Here is a 16,623-nt window from a genome sequence, read left to right as displayed (position 1 = left end):
CATATGATTTCATATGTGGAGTCTTAAAAGGAAAGCAAACAAAAAACAAACAAACTCATAAATATAAGGAAGGAAAAATACTAATTGGTGGTTGCCAGAGCTGAGGGATAGGGGAGAGACAAAAATAGGTGAAGGGGATTATGAGATACAAACTTTCAGTTATAAAATAAGTCACAAAGATGAAAAAGTACAGCACAGGAAATATAGTCAATAATACTGCAATAACATTGTATGGTGGCAAATGGTGACTACATTTATTATGGTGAACATTTTGTAATGATTTAATTCTTGAATCAATATATTATAAACCTGAAACTAATATAATATTGTATACTTAACAACTAAAATTAAAAATAATATGTATTCAATATAGAGACATAAAAGAGCAAGAAAAAGAAATGACTCATTATCAAGAGATAGTCAATAAAACCAGACTGAGGGAGGACCTGTCCAGATGTCAGAACTGTCAAAGACTTCAAAATAATCAAGTTCCACGTTTTAAAAGATTTAGTTGGGATCCCTGGGTGGCGCCAGCGGTTTGGCGCCTGGCTTTGGCCCAGGGCGCGATCCTGGAGACCCGGGATTGAATCCCACGTCGGGCTCCCGGTGCATGGAGCCTGCTTCTCCCTCTGCCTGTGTCTCTGCCTCTCTCTCTATCTCTCTGTGACTATCGTAAATAAATAAAAAAAAAAATTAAAAAAAAAAATAAAAGATTTAGTTGAAAAGGTGGACAATATGTTGAACAGATAGGTGACTGCAGCAAAAATTGGAAACTACAAAAAAAAAGGGACAAACAGAAATGTTCAAAATAAAAATATCAGAAATGAATAATTTGGTTACAGCAGAGAAGAGAGTAAGTGAAAATGCAAATTAGATTAGTAGGAACTATCCAAATGGAAATATAAAGTGAAGGAAGAGTGAAAGAAAGAGGAAGAGAGAACAGCTAAGAGCCATGGGATGATATCAAACTATTTAGAGTTAAGACCATTGGAATCCCATCACCCAGATGGGCACTGAGGGGGGCACTTGACGAGATGAGCACTGGGTGTTATACTATATGTTGGCAAATCGAACTCCAATAAAAAATATACCAAAAAAAAAAAAAAAATCATTGGAATCCCAGTAGGAGAAGAGGCTAAAAGGAAAAGGGGAAGGAGGAGTGAGGGGCAGAGGAAGAAAGGGGGAGAGAGAGAAGAGCAAGAGAAAAAGGCAGAGAAAAAAATTTTTAAAGCGATCATTGCTGAGACTTTCCCAAAATTAATATAAGACAAAACATCACAGATCCAAGAAGCTTAGAGTATCCCATGCAGAATTTTTTTAAAAACACATCTCACAAAAAACACACACACACACACATCTCGCTACATCATAGCCAAATTGCAGAAATCCTAAGTAAAAATCATCAAGACAGCCAGCCAAAAAAAAAAGAAACATGCACAGAGGAATAAATATAAGAGTGACAACAAACTTCTCATCAGAAAATATGCAGTCCAGAAGATAATGGAGTGACAACTGTAAAATACTGAAATGGTGGGGGAGGGGATCCAATAAACTTAAAACTCTCTATACCCATTCTCTTTCAAATATGAAGGAGAAAGACATCTTCAGAGAAACAAAAGCTGAGGGAATTTATTGCCAGTGGATCTGCACTGCAAGATATGATACAGGAAATTCTTCAAGTATGACACCAGAAAGAAATTTTACAAAAGAAAAAAAAATGGGGGGGGGACACCCGGGTGGCTCAGCGGTTTAGCGCCTGCCGACAGCCCAGGGTGTGATCCTGGAGTCCTGGGATTGGGCTCCCTGCATGGAGCCTGCTTCTCCCTCTGCCTATGTCTCTGCCCCTCTCTCCCTGTGTCTCTCATGAATAAATAAATAAAATATTTTTTTAAAAAAAGCAATGGAAATGATAAAAATTTGGGTGTATGGGTTTCTTATGACTGTTATAACAAATTACCATAAACTTGGTGGCTTAAAACAACACAAATTTATTCTCTTACAGTTCTGGAGGCCAGCAGTTTGAAAGCAGTTTCACTGCTAAAGTCAAGGTGTCATTCAGGGCCTGTTTCTTCTAGAAGCTCCCTAGAGGAGAATGCATTTCCTTGCATTTTCTAGATTCCAGAGGTCACCTGCATTCCTTAACCTCTTGCTTCTGTTGTCACATCTTTTACTTCTGTATTTGTATCTGCCCCTTATTAGGACACTTGTGATTACATCACTGGGACCACCTGGACAATCCAGGATCATCTCTCCATCTCCACATTATTAATCTCATCTGCAAAATCCATGTTGCCATATAAGGTAACATATTCACAGACTCCAGAGTTAGAACATGGATATTATGGGAGGCAATCATTAAGCCTACCACAGTGGGTAAATACAACTTTTTCCCTTGTTTTTATTTGTATTTTGTAATCTAGGAATTATTATATATTTTTATTCAGGAATAATTAACACAATGTTATGTTAGCTTCACGTGTACAATATACAATATTCAATAATTCTATACATTTTTCAGTGCTCATCAAGATAAGTGTCCTCTTAATGATAGAGAACCAAGGGTTGACAGAAGAAGTGGAGTGAGGGATGGGCTAATTGAATGATGGGCATTAAGGAGGTCACTTGTTATGATGAGCACTGGATGTTATATGCAAGTGATGAATCACTAAATTCAACTCCTGAACTTAATATTATATTAAACTAGAATTTAAATAAAATTTGAAAAATAATCAAAGGAATGTAGTGTAATCCTACTAAGGATCTAGTTTATAGCAGTTATAAAGAATTTTTATAATAAAAACTTTCCTTGGGGCACCTGGGTGGCTCAGGGGTTGAGCATCTGCCTTTGGCCCAAGTCGTGATCCCAGGGCCCTGGGATCAAGTCCCACATCAGGCTGCCCGCAGGGAGCCTGCTTCTCCCTCTACCTATGTCTCTGTGTCTCTCATGAATAAATAAATAAAATCTAAAAACAAAACAAAACAAAACTTTACTTAGAAAAAAAGATAAGTGTAGTCTCAATCTTCTTTATCTTTTTCACCCATGCCCCAACTCACCTCCCTTCTAGCATATAAAATGGAATATACTCAGCCATAAAAAAGAATGAGATCTTGCCATTGGCAACAATATGGAGGAACCTGGAGAGTATAATGCTAAATGAAAGAAGTCAGAGAAAGACAGATAACATATAATTTCACTCATGTGGAATTTAAGAAACAAAGCAAATGAACAAGAAGAAAAAGAGAGAGAGACCAACAAAAAAACAGATCCCCCTTATTTTTAATCTCTTCGGAATATAATCGTCTAAAGCAAAAGTAGTAAAATATACAATAGTTTATATATGTGGCATTAAAATGTACACAACAATAACAGCACAAAGAATGGATGTGGAGAAATAGAAGTATACTTGTATCAGGCTTTTATACCATACACAAAGTGGTACAATATTATTTGAAGGTATACTGTGATAAGTGAAAGATAGATATTATAAACCCTATCACAATCACTAAAAATTAAATAAATAAAATGAGAATTGTAGCTAATAAGTCAATAGTAGAAATAAAATAATATAGAATAATCAAAAGAGGTACTAAAACTAAAAAGAGATAGTACAAATAAATAGCAAAATGTTACATTTTAATCTAACCATATCAGTAACTGCATTAAGTATAAATAGTAATAGACACTCGAATTACAATGCAGAGATTCTCAGATGAATTTTTTAAAAAGCAGGAATCAAATATATGCTGTCTACAAAAAAAAGCTACTTTCAATACAAAGACATAAAAAATGGAAAAAAGACGTACCATATAAACAGCATATCAAAACAGTATACAAAAAAAAAAGGATTAGAGTGACTATACTAATATCAGACAACGTAGACTTCAGTACAAAGAATATTATCAAGGTTAAGAAGACATTTCAAGATGACAAAGGGGCCAATTTATCATAAGAAAAAAATAATTCTAAATGTGTTTGTGCCTACTACAGCTTCAAAATCATGAAGCAAAAATTGATAGAAAAGGAGAAAATAATCAATACACAATCACAGTTGGAGATCTCAACATTCCCCCTTTTCAGTAAGAGATAAAATCTTTAGGCAAAAAAAAATCAATAAGAATGCAGAAAACTTAACATTATTAGCTAAACTGACTGAATTAACACTTCCTATTGAATGCCTAAACAACAGCAGAATACATGTTCTTTGCAAGTATACCTCACCAAGGGAGACCTTGGTCATAATAAAAATTTCAACAAATGTAAAAGGGTTGATATGATACAAAGCATGTTCTCTGTCCACAAAAGAATTGATTTAGAATAAATAAAAAATATACATCTGAAAAATCCATAAGAAATCAAGCAACACACTTCTATGTAACCCATAAGCCAAAGAAGAGATCACAGGAAAAATTAAAATTAGCAAATGTTTGAATTCAATGAAAATGAAAACACAAGAGACCAAAATGTGTGGAAATCAGGTGAATTCCACATATTGAGGAAATATATGGCATTACGATGCTTATATTAGAAAAGTCAGATCTCAAATTGATGATCTATACATTTGCCTTTAAAAAATCAGAAAAAAGAAAATCAATCCTATAGTAATCTAATAAACGTAACAGCAGAAATAAAATTGAAAACAAATTTAAAAGTTGAAAAAATAAAACCAAAATTTGGTTCTTTAAAGCAAAAAAATAATAAACTTCTATTCAAAGAAAAGAGAGGTAACACAAATTACCAACATTGGCAATGACAGAGGAAGTATCACTACCTATTCTACAGGTAAGTAACAGACAATATAAGGATAACACGGAAACTTTATGCCAAAAAATGTGATAATTGAAAGACAAGATTATCAAAGCTCACTCAAGAACTATGTAACCTAAGTAGCTACACATATCTATCAAAGAGATTGAATTCATTATTTAAACTCTTCTCACAAAAAAACAAAAACAAAAACCTTTAGACATCATTGGTAAAACCTAAGAAACATCCAAGATGGAATAATAGCAATTCTATAGAAAACAGAAGAGTACAGAACACTTTCCCACTCATTTTTATAAAACCAGCATTATCTTGTTACCAAAACCAGACAAAGACATCACAAGAAGATTACCCACCAATATCCATCATGAACAAAGATGCAAAAACCTTTAATAAAATTTTAGCAAATCAAATCTAGTAACATACATCATAACCAACTAGAGTTTAACCCAGAGATGCAAAGTTGGCTCAACAGTAGAAAAGCAATGTATTTCATCATATTAAGAAACCAAAAAAGAAAAACCATATAATCATCCTAATGCAGAAAGCATTTGGCAATATTCCATATTCCGTCCATAAAATCTCTGTGTACCCAGGTAATGAAAGAGAACTTCCTGAATAAAGAGCATCTATGAAATACCTACAGCTAACTCTGTACTAAATGGTGAAAGGCTAAAAGCATTCCCCCTGAGATCAGGAACGAGGCAAGGATATTCACTCTTACCATGTTTATTCAACCTTGTGTGAAGGTTCTAACCAGAATTTTAAGGTTAATTAACTATTATAAAAGTAAGAGGCATACAGATTACAATTATAAACATCCTTATTTGCAGATAACACAATCATCTACAATAGAAATCCCCAAGGAATCTACAAAAGCGACTTGGAATTAATAAATGAATTTTTGCAAGGTCACAGGATATAAACAAGGTCAATGTACAAAGGCAACAGTATTTTTATATACTATTAACAATTGGCAATTTAAATGTAAAAAATGTAATAAAGGCAGTTTATTTTTGATGTTTGACACTGACAGCTTCACGCTCCATTCCTCCCTCTTGCCCTATACGTGGACAAGTCAATAAGAAAGCCCTGGCATTCCTGCCCTGTGGGGAGGGGGGGGGGGCAGGAGTGGAAGGGAATGAGGGGGTGAGATCTTCAAACCATCCATATATAGGAATCTCCACTTTGGTCCCCCCTCTCCAACCATAATAAAAACCAGAGCCATTCATCCTTCCTTTCACTCAAGCCATCCTGGAGCAACTTGGATGTCTGCAGTGCTCTCCCCAGAAAGCCCCATTAGGGAAAAATAAGCCTTTTCATAGGCTCTTGGTATATGTGTGGTATCATCAGTCTCAACATTCAAACAAATTCTACTGGTGGTAGAGTAGGCTTGCCCCATCTTCTGTGGGGCAACCACAAAACAGAACAATACCATTTATAAGAGCATTAGGAAATATGAAATACTTAAGAGTAATTTAACAGAATACGTGCAAAACTTATACAATGAAAGCTATAAACCTGTTGATAAAAAATTTAAATAACCTAAAAATAAAAAAGAGCATGAACAGGAAGACTAACATTGTTATGAAGTCAATACTCTCTAAATTGATTTATAGATAAGGTGCAATGCAATCAAAACTCGGGGGGGGGGGTAGGGTTGTAGAAATTGACATGCTGCCTTCAATACATATATGGAAATACCAAGGCCACAGAAAGTTGTAGTAAGAGTCATTATGAAGAAACTCCACAGAACAGTGAAAATGAAGGGCCACAGAACTTCACATCAACATGAATAAATCCCAGGAATATATTCAAATATAAAAAGCAAATTATGCATGGTATGACCTAAATAAGACTTTTATACAAATACAGTTCTAAAACATGTAATTCATATGTGCATCCAACATCAGAGCCCCAAAATATATGAAGTAAACATTAAGAGATTTGAAGGGATTAACAGATATTTCTATAGTAATAAACAGAGACTTCAATACTCAGATTTCGATGGTGACCAGAGTAACAGATCAACAGGCGACAGATGACTTAATTAACACTACAGAGCCACTGGACCTAGTAGATATACACAGAACACTCCACCCAGCAACAGAACATACATTCTTCTCAAGTGCACATGGAGCACTTGACATTTGTTACGCCACAAATCTTAATAAATTTAAAAGTATTGAAATCATACAAAGTATCTTTTCTGATCATACTGGAATGAAAGTAGAAAATAATATCAAAAGGAAAACTAGAGAATTCTCAAATATGTGGAAACTAAACAACACACTCTTAACCTATTTGTCAAAGAAGAAATCACAAACGATATTAGAGACAAATGAAAATGAAATCAATATACCAAAACTCACAAGATGGAGCAAAAGCAGTGCAAAGAGGAACATTTTTAGTTGTAAATGCATACATTAAAAAAGAAGATCTAAAAAAAAAAAAAAAAAACCCTGGCTTTACATCTTAAGATACTAGACAAAGAAGAGCAAACTAAACCCAAAGCTAGCAGAAGGAAATAATAGATTAGAACAGAGATAAAAAATAATGATCAGAAAAAAAGAGAAAATCAAGCTAAAAGTTGGTTCTTAAAAAAAAAAAAAAAAAGACAAGCCTTTAAGTAGATTGGATAAGATAAAAAGAGAAGATTCCAATTAGTAAAATCAGAAGTGAAAGTGGGGACATGTCTATGATTTTACAGCATTAAAAAGGATTATAAGAAACCACTATGAATAACTGTAGGCCAACAAATTAGATGACTCAGAAAATTCCCAGATATACACCATGTACCCAAACTGAATTACGAAGAAACAAAAAATACTAATAAGCCTATAACTAGGACGTCTAAAATAAAATTTAAAGAAAGGAAAATAATGAGTGTTGACAAGGATGTAGGGAAATTGGAACCATTGTGCACTGCTGGTTGGAATGTAAAATGGCACAGTCACTGCAAACAAATAAAAAAAAAAAGTTTGGTGGTTCCTCAAAAAGCTAAACATAGAACTACCATATGATGGCACTTCCACTCCTAGATATATACCAAAAGAACGGAAAGCAGGGTCTCAGATACTCGTACCTCGGTGTTTTTATAGCAGGATCATTCACAAAAGCAAAAAGGCAGAAATAACACAAGTGGCCATCCACAGATGACTGAATGAGCAAGGCTGTGATGTCGTACGATGGAGTGTGACTCAGACTTAAATAGAAACAAAGTTCTAATACATGCTACAACATGGATGAATCTTGAAAACATTATGTGAAGTAAAATAAGTCAGTAACGAAGGGACAACTGTTGTATGGTTCCACTTATATGAGATAAATTCAAAGAGACAAAAAGATTAGAAGTGACCACGGGGTTGGTGGGGAGAGCAAATTGCAGACACACCTCTGAGATATGGCAGGTTTGGTCCCAGATTGATGCAATAAAGTAAATACCACAATAAAGTGAGTCAAGTGATGTTTTTGGTTTCCCAGTGCATATAAAAGGTGCGCTTACCCTAAACTGTAAGTCTATTAAGTGTGCAGTAGCACTATGCCCCAAAAAACAATGCATATGTCTTAATTTAAAAATATTACTAAAAAATGCTAACCATCCTCTGAGCTGATAGAGACATGTCTTTTGGCTGGTGGAGGGCCCTGCCTCCGTGCTGATGGCCACTAACTGATCGGGCCGGTGGTTGCTGAAGGCTGGGTGGCTGTGGTGATTTCTTAAGTAAGACAACAGAGAAGTTCGCTGCATTGAATGACTCTTACTTTCACAAATGGTTTCTCTGTAGCATGCAATGCCATCTCATGGCATTTTACCCTCTTTGAAAATTGGTGTCGGGACGTCTGGTGGCTTAGCAGTTGAGCATCTGCCTTTGGCTCGGGACGTGATCCTGGAGTTCTGGGATGGAGTCCCACATCGGGCTCCTGCATGGAGACCGCTTCTCCTCCCTCTGCCTATGTCTCTGCCTCTTTCTGTATCTCTCATGAATAAATAAATAAAATCTTTTTTTTTTTTTAATGATAGTCACAGAGGGGGGGGGGGGGGGCAGAGACACAGGCAGAGGGAGAAGCAGGCTCCATGCACCGGGAGCCCGACGTGGGATTCGATCCTGGGTCTCCAGGATCGCGCCCTTGGGCCAAAGGCAGGCGCTAAACCGCTGCGCCACCCAGGGATCCCCTAAATAAAATCTTTTTTAAAAAACTGTAGTCAATCTTCTCAAATCCTACCGCTGCTTTATCAACTAAGTTTGTGTGATCTTCTAAATCCTTTGTTGTCACTTCAAAAATTATCACAGCATCCTCACCTGGAGTAAATTCCAGCTCAAGAAGCCACTCCCATTGCTAACCCCTAAGAAGCAACTCCTCATCAGGTTTTATCATGAGATTGTAACAATGCAGTCCCACGTTCAGGCTCTACTTCTAATTCTGGTTCTCTCGCTGTTTTCTCTACATCTGAAGTTACTTCCTCCAAGGAAGTCTTGAACCCCTCAAAGTCCTCCATGAGGGTGGGAATCTACTTCTTCCAAACTCCTGCTCATGTTGATATTTTGATCTCTTCTCATGAATCACACATGCTCTTAATGGCATCTAGATGGTGAACCCTTTCCGGCAGGTTTTTAATTGACTTTGCCCAGATCCGTCAGAGAAATCACAGGGTATGGCAGCTAGAGCCTTACGAAGCATATTCCTTAAATAATAAGACTCAACAGTTGAAATTACTCCTTGGTCCATGGGCTGGCGAATGGATGTTGTGTTAGCAGACAGGAAAACAGCATGAACCTTGTTAAACATCTCCATCGGAACTCTCTGGTGACCAGGTGCTGTGTCAATGAGCAGTAATATTTTGAAAGGAATCTTTTCTGAGCGATATGTCTCAATAGTGGGCTTAAAATAATTAGTAAAACGTTTTGTAAAGAGATGGGCTGTCACCCAGCCTTTGTTGCTCACTTACAGAGCACAGAGTAGATAAGCATAATTCTTAAGGACCCTAGAACTTCCTGAATGGTAAATGAGCATTTGCGTTACCTTAAACTCAGCAGCTACATTCACCCTATAAAGAGTGTCAGCTTGTCCTTTGAAGCTTAGACGCCAGGCACTGACTTCTCCTCTCCAGCTCTGAAAGTCCTAGACGGCATCTTCTCCCCATACAAGGCTGTTATATCTACACTGACAATCTGGCATTGAGGGTAGCCACCTTCATGAATTATCTGAGCTAGACCTTCCGGGTAATTTGCGGCAGCTTCTACATCAGCACTTGCTGCTGCTACACCTGGCACTTTTTGTTGTTTCCTTAAACCCCATGAACCCACCTCTGCTAGCCTCACACTTTTCTTCTGAGCTTCCCCACCTTTCCCAGCCTTCACAAAATTGAAGAGAGTTAAGGCCTTGCTCTGGATGAGGCTTTGGCTTTAAGGAAATGTTATGACTGCCTGGATCGTCTCTCCCGACCACTCAGACTTTCTCCATCGCAGCAACAAGACGTTCCACTTTCTTATCATTCATGGGTTCATTAAGCAGAACTTTTCATTTCCTTCAAGGACTTCCTCTGCGTTCACAACTTGGCTGTTTGGCTCAAGAGGCCTAGCTTTTGGCCTGTCTCGGCTTTCAACATGCCTTCCTCTCTAAGCTTCATCGTTTCTAGCTTTTGATTTAAACTGGGAGACGGGGATCTCTTCCTTTCAAAGGCCATTGGAGGGTTATTAATTGGCCTAAGTTCAATGTCGTTTGCCCCAGGGAATAGGAAGACCCAAGGAGAGGGAAAGAGAAAAGGAATGGTGGGTCGGGGGAGCAGTCGAAACACACAACATTTATAGATGAACTTCACCACCGTATACCGGGCCTGGTTCGTGGCACTCCAAAACAATTACAACGGTAACATCAAAGATCACAGACCACAGATCACCATAACAAATAATAAAGTTTGAAATACTGCGAGAACTACCAGAATGTGACACAGAGACATGCAGCGAGCAGGTGCTGGTGGAAAAATGGCACCAAGAGACGTGCTTGACGCAGGGTTGCCGCAAACTTCCATTTGTGAAAAACACAGATCTGCGGAGCACAACACAGCAAAGTGCAATAAAACAAGGTATGCCTGCCCACATCGTTTCGCGGGTACACAACTTCTGTTTGAGGTGACGGGACACTTTGGAAATGGATAGTAGCGATGGTTGCACAGCACTGTGAAAGCACTTAATGCCCCTAAATTGTACTCTTAAAAATTATTTAAATGGTAATTTTGATGTTATGTATATTTTTGCCATAATAAAACTGCAAAAGACCCTCCCATATCACATGCTACACAATTGCAGATGTGTTGTTGTTGGGGGATTCAAACCTATGACAGAGGAAAGGGTCAGGAAGCCCAGGATGTTGCTTCCAAGCAGGGTGGTCTCAGGTGTTCTCACCCGCACCTGCCATGCTGTGACTCTTAACCCCGGTGGCAGGGGCATGTACATTCATAGAGCTCTGAAGGTCTGTTCAGACAGCTTTGAAGGCCTGAAATAATTGGTATTAAAAGTTGACAGGATTAGGAAACAACACGGTAGCTTTATCAGAAGGCATCAGGTCTACTGTGGAGAAGTGAAGACAAGCCTCTTATTCATGGGATGACAGCAGGTCACTTACTCTCCTTGACCTCACCTCCTGTCACAGCTCAGCCTCCAACACTCCCCTCCACATGCCCCACCATGGAAGGACTTTTAATTGCTCTCCAAGTTCTGGGTCTGACCTCCAACTAGGGCAGCATCTCTCCAGCCTCTGGGCAGGGGTAGACTAATGTGCGGCCTATCTGGGTGGTCCCTTCCTCTGTTGGAACTAGGAAAGTCCCTCAGGCACCTCTGCCTCCCAGTCCCCAGCCCAGGATTTGCTGAATAATGGAGACCAGAGAGCACAGGGCACTTGCCTGCTTTCACTTCCCCTTCTCAGGATGCATGTGGTCCAGCTCTCCGCCCCACACCATGCCCACACCATGGCGAGGGGTAGGCTTTCTTTTTCTCTTCAGGCAGGCTTGGTGCCCAGCCCCCAGAACATTTCCCTGCTCCTGAGATACCTCTGTGGGAGCTGGCTCCCACCTCCTCTCAGAAGGCCCAGGCCTCAGGCTCCTGGTTCACAGTGTTGGAAGGTACGGGCCCTATAACACACTCACTTTGTACAAGGGAATGAGGGGGTGGGAGGAATGGGGTTGCAGAGAGAGGGCTCACTACCCAAAGGGGACTCCTTGGGGTCAGGGACCCCTAATCCCTGGTGCAGTGCCCCCTTGGGCTTCCAGACCAGGCGAGTAGGTATACTGATCCACAGGGGGCAGGAGTCACAGGGAAGGAGCCCTGGAACTGGTCATGTGGAAAGTGAGGGGTGGGTCAGTAGATGGGGGGGGTCAGTGGATAGGGGGGTCCTGCCATAGGCCAGGTAGCATCCAAGGCTTCCTTCTGAGTCTAGGTGCCTATATCCCTGACCTGCCCTGTTTGCTGGAACCAACCCTGGCTCTGTTTAGGGCCCTTGTCTGTCCGCTCCTGGGCTCTGAGCAAGAGAGGAAGGGGCAAGAGGAGACGTCCATCTGTTCTGCCTCCCAGTCCCGGGGAGAAGACCTTCATGCTACACTGGTCTTCTCGGGGCACCGGGCAGCCACACCAAACCACCCCTTCCATCCAGCCAGGCAGCTTGGAGCTAGGCACCTGGTCCCTGTGACACTTCAGTCTGGAAAGCAAGAATCTGGTCAATTCAGGCCCTTCCTCCTACCCTCAATTCAGTGATGGACACAGCAGGTGGGTCAAGCGCAGATGAGTGATGGGCAACAAATATAGGAGCCACCTTATGCCATTAAGTATCGCTAGAGGCCTTTGTCACCGTAGTACTCAGTAGTGACTAACAATTCTCGTTTCAAATTCTTAAATCAGTAGGTGAAGATGTGTATTAAATAATGTGCCAAATTTCATGGTCAGAATTTCTTGTAGAATGACAAATTTCCATGTAATTTTGAGCTTGTGACCAACTGCATAGGAAGTTCGATCATTTTGGTGGTGTCAAATTGCAAGAGAAATGTACCCAGAATAAAATGCTTACCTGTCCTCTCTGGAGTACCCACTCTTGGGACAGTTGGCCTCCAGAGTCACACAGCTGGAGAACTAATCAAACCCTCTGACACAACACTTGTAACAGGTTCTTCACAATCTCTTGGCATGCACGTGTGTGTGTGTGTGTGTGTGTGTGTGTGTGTTTCCTTTGTAGCTTGTGTTGTGTGCAGTGAGCTGGGCTGGTCAGACCCTTTGGGCCCCTCAAGTCCAAGCTTTCATAGGTAACCCAAGAAGAGATGACATGACTCTGGAGAGAGACCAAGCAGGCTCAGCTAGCAGCTAGCAGCCTGCTTCAGCCTTTGAGAAGCTCCACTAGGGCAAGGCCAATGGCAACGATTCTGCTTGGGGCACAGCAGAGCGTGTAAACCCTTCTAAAAGGGAATGGACACATGAGGACTTCAAAGGTGCAGCCCTTCGTTTCCATCTCACTTCTAGGAATTCAACCAGAGGAGAGCTCTTCATGACTACAAAAAAATACAAGCGTAAGAGAGCTGTCCCGTGTTGTTTCTGCTGGAAACCAATGATAAAAACCTAACTGTCCACCACTAGGGGATGGCATAGGGAAAAAAATGGGCCCATCCATGTGAAAGGACCTGCTTACTCTTTTAAATAGTGACTGTGTAGCCTTCTCACTGTGGATGCAGCCTGAGCAGACCCAAGTACACGGCCCGGCTCCTGACCATCGAGGCCCTTGATGCCCAAGGAGGGACTGGCCTTCACACCTGTCTCTGTGCCCTCAGGCCGGGATGGTGACAACACTGCCAAGAGAATCACAGAACGCATGGTGGGGACCACAGCCATCCTTGCCTCTGTGGCAGTGGCTGCATGTCATTCTCAAATGGAGGATTCAGGTCAGATTGCCTGCCTTTGACCTGACCATCTATCTAGTCCTGGCTTTGGCCTGCTCTCCCTGCAAGACCTCCAATAAGGTTCTCACGTCCAGGCTAGGCTTTGTGTGGGTGGAATGGACAATGCTCCGTAGCTGCCTTTGTCTGACCATGAAGCTCCCTTCAGCCGTGAAACCAACCAGAGTGATCATTATATTAGTAATAGCAAGGGCAGCTGTCCTGTCCTGAGCACTTTGCATGGGTCCCCATGCACATTCAATCCCCCAGACATGTGGGTGGGGATGGAGCATGGGAAGGGGGGTGGGTCTTCATCCTCCTCCTCCTCCTCATGATCAGTCTCATGTCACAGAAAGGCAAACGAGCCTGAAGGGTGGAGCCCCTGCCCTGTCTCAAATTGGGAGCCAGGACACCCCCACCATAGGCCTGAACAACAAAACCACATCATAGGAGCCAAAAAGTCATGGTGACATGAGAAGAGTGCAGGACACCATATGCCGACACCAGAGCTCTGGAGGCCAGAAGCAGGAACGGCTCAGCTGCTTTCCTGCAGCTCAGCAAAGTCTTCCCAATGGTACAACCATTGGTACAACCTGCGGCAGGCTGAGGTGAGCGCGGGGTGATGGCCCAGGGTAGGAAGGGTCTTGATCAGAGAGAGATGAGCCCTGGCTGGGAGGTGATGGTCTAGTGAATAGCCCCGGGGAGCTGCCTCCTCCCCTTCACTGCCACCCCTAAGCGAGGCCACCCCAAGATGGCACAATGAGCTTCCTCAGGGCCCCATGGCTCCTTTTGTCCCAAGAGCCCTGCTTATTCTGTCCCCTGCCCGCTCTACCTCCTTCCACCCCACCATGAGCCTTGCAGTATGGGTTCCAGGTGCACAACCATCCTCTCAGAATCCATCACCTAATGGCCTGGTGTGGGGGGCAAGAGCATCTCAGGCTTGCCACTGAGCATGAGGGTGCCCCTCTAGATGTTAACTCCCCTGAAATCTGGGCTGTAGTAGCCCAGGTAAGTGGTGTTCTATAGCAGAGAAGGCTGGGTGAAAGTAGCGGTGTTGGGGGGCACCTGCTGATGGTAAGCACAGGTAAGTCTGGGCCGAAACCAGGGAAGGGCTGAGGGCACAGAAGATCCCGGGGCCTTGGCTCTTATGCAGAAGTGATGTAACACCAAAAACAGGGATGCTTCCCCCATCCGGGGTGTTGAAGGCCTTCCTTGGGCCACACACAGTGAGGGCGCAGAGGCTACCAGGTGGCCTAGTAGCCACAGGTTACCAAGATTTCCACAGGCCGGGCCTGCCCACAGAGCTGTGATGGGATCTGTTCACATACAGACAGCAGTAGGGGGAGCTCAGGGCTTCCAGAGCCAGGCACACAGCAAGCGCTCAGTAAGTGCTTGTCACTTGACTAGTATATAAAAATACATTGTTCACTCCAGAAGAGGCAGAAATGGAAACTGAGGCACGGGGGGTCAGGGACTTCTCTTACAAGGCCTACGGCCAGCACCTCTGAATCTGTCCACTTTTGTCCACCCCACAGACACCCACCTGGACCCGGTTCCATCACCTCCCACTGGAACCCCTCCTGATAGTTCCTGATGGCATCCCTGCCACCACGACCCCCTCTGCACTCTCGCCTACAGTCTGCACCCCCCCAGCAGCTGGGGGAATCTCAGAAGGAAGGGGAGCCCCCAACTAGCAGAGGGTCAGCTTGGGCCTCACCAAAGTGATGAATCACACAGAGAAGACAGAATGACCAAAGCTCCCTCATGTCCAGAGAGGGTCCGAATGGGAGGACACAGTACCGCCTACTGTACAGGCCACTTGTAGGAAACAGGCCTGAGTCAGGAAGGAGCAAAGGCCCCTGGGTGCCCCCCCACCCCGGGGTTAATACAGGCAGGCCCAGCAGGCGACCCAGCAGTCACCCCTCGAAGTCCCTGCGCGGCCCGGCTCCTTCTGCCCACGGAGCCTGTCCCTGCAATTTAATAAAACCACCTTGCTGCACCAAAGACGTCTTGAGAATCCTTTCTGGACTGTTTGCTCTGAACCCCATGTTTCCACACCCCCACCCACCACCTCTTTCGGCAGAAGGCCTCCCCTCTGCTGTCCCACCCACCGCTGCCCTGCCCTCTGCTGTCCCACCCACCAAATGCACGCCCTGCAGTGCGTTTAATCAACTTCTAGCTCCTCTGAATTCTTTTACCTCCTGCACCACTGACTCCAGCCCATTGCCACCCCACATCCAGGGGACCCCCATTCCATCGGGAGACACACCACACCTACAAAATATCCTCGCCAAAAAACTCAAACCCGAATCTGCTTGCACTTCTAGAGCTACCTACCAATTCAGAGGAAAGTCAGGGGAGCATGGGATAGCACCCCCCCACAGCCCCATCAAGGGAAACGCCATATATTTATTTCTTCAACAACAATTTCAAGTGAAAAATAAACAAGACAAAGAGAGCAAAATCTCTGAGATAGAGCAAAATCTCTAGAATAATGTGTGGATCTTACTTAGATTCTGGGAATGTGGGCAGCCCCGGTGGCTCAGAGGTTTAGCGCCGCCTTCAGCCCAGGCATGATCCTGGAGACCCAAGATCGAGTCCCCACGTTGGGCTCCCTGCATGGAGCCTGCTCCTCCCTCTGCCTATGTCTCTGCCTCTCTCTCTGTGTCTCTCATGAATAAATAAATAAAATCTTAAAAAAAAAAAAAAAGATTCTGGGAATGTGAACACCTGCTGGGCTTTTGAGGATATTAAGGAAATCCTTGCTTGTCAGATTTGACCTTGGCCCTGTAGTTACACTGTTTGAAACCCTCTTTCAGGGGCCCCTGGATGGCTCAGCGGTTGATCTACTGCCTTCCGCTCAGGTGGTGATCCCGGAGTCCCCAGATCGATTCCCCACATCAGGCTTCCCGCGGGGAGCCTGCTTCTCCCTCTGCCTGTGTCTCTG

General features: G+C 42.8%; 1 protein-coding gene across 6 annotated transcripts in view; it reads right to left on the bottom strand.

The window, feature by feature from the left end:
• The window catches only part of CHDH (choline dehydrogenase), a 39,291-nt gene that overhangs the window by 17,536 nt on the left and 5,132 nt on the right, over positions 1–16,623 (bottom strand). The gene's annotated exons all lie outside the window — the stretch shown is intronic.

Source organism: Vulpes vulpes, chromosome 9 (genome assembly GCF_048418805.1).
Source record: "Vulpes vulpes isolate BD-2025 chromosome 9, VulVul3, whole genome shotgun sequence".
In the NCBI taxonomy this organism is placed as follows: domain Eukaryota; kingdom Metazoa; phylum Chordata; class Mammalia; order Carnivora; family Canidae; genus Vulpes; species Vulpes vulpes.
Note: the sequence above shows the minus strand (reverse complement) of the source record. Positions and strands in the feature narration are given on the sequence as shown.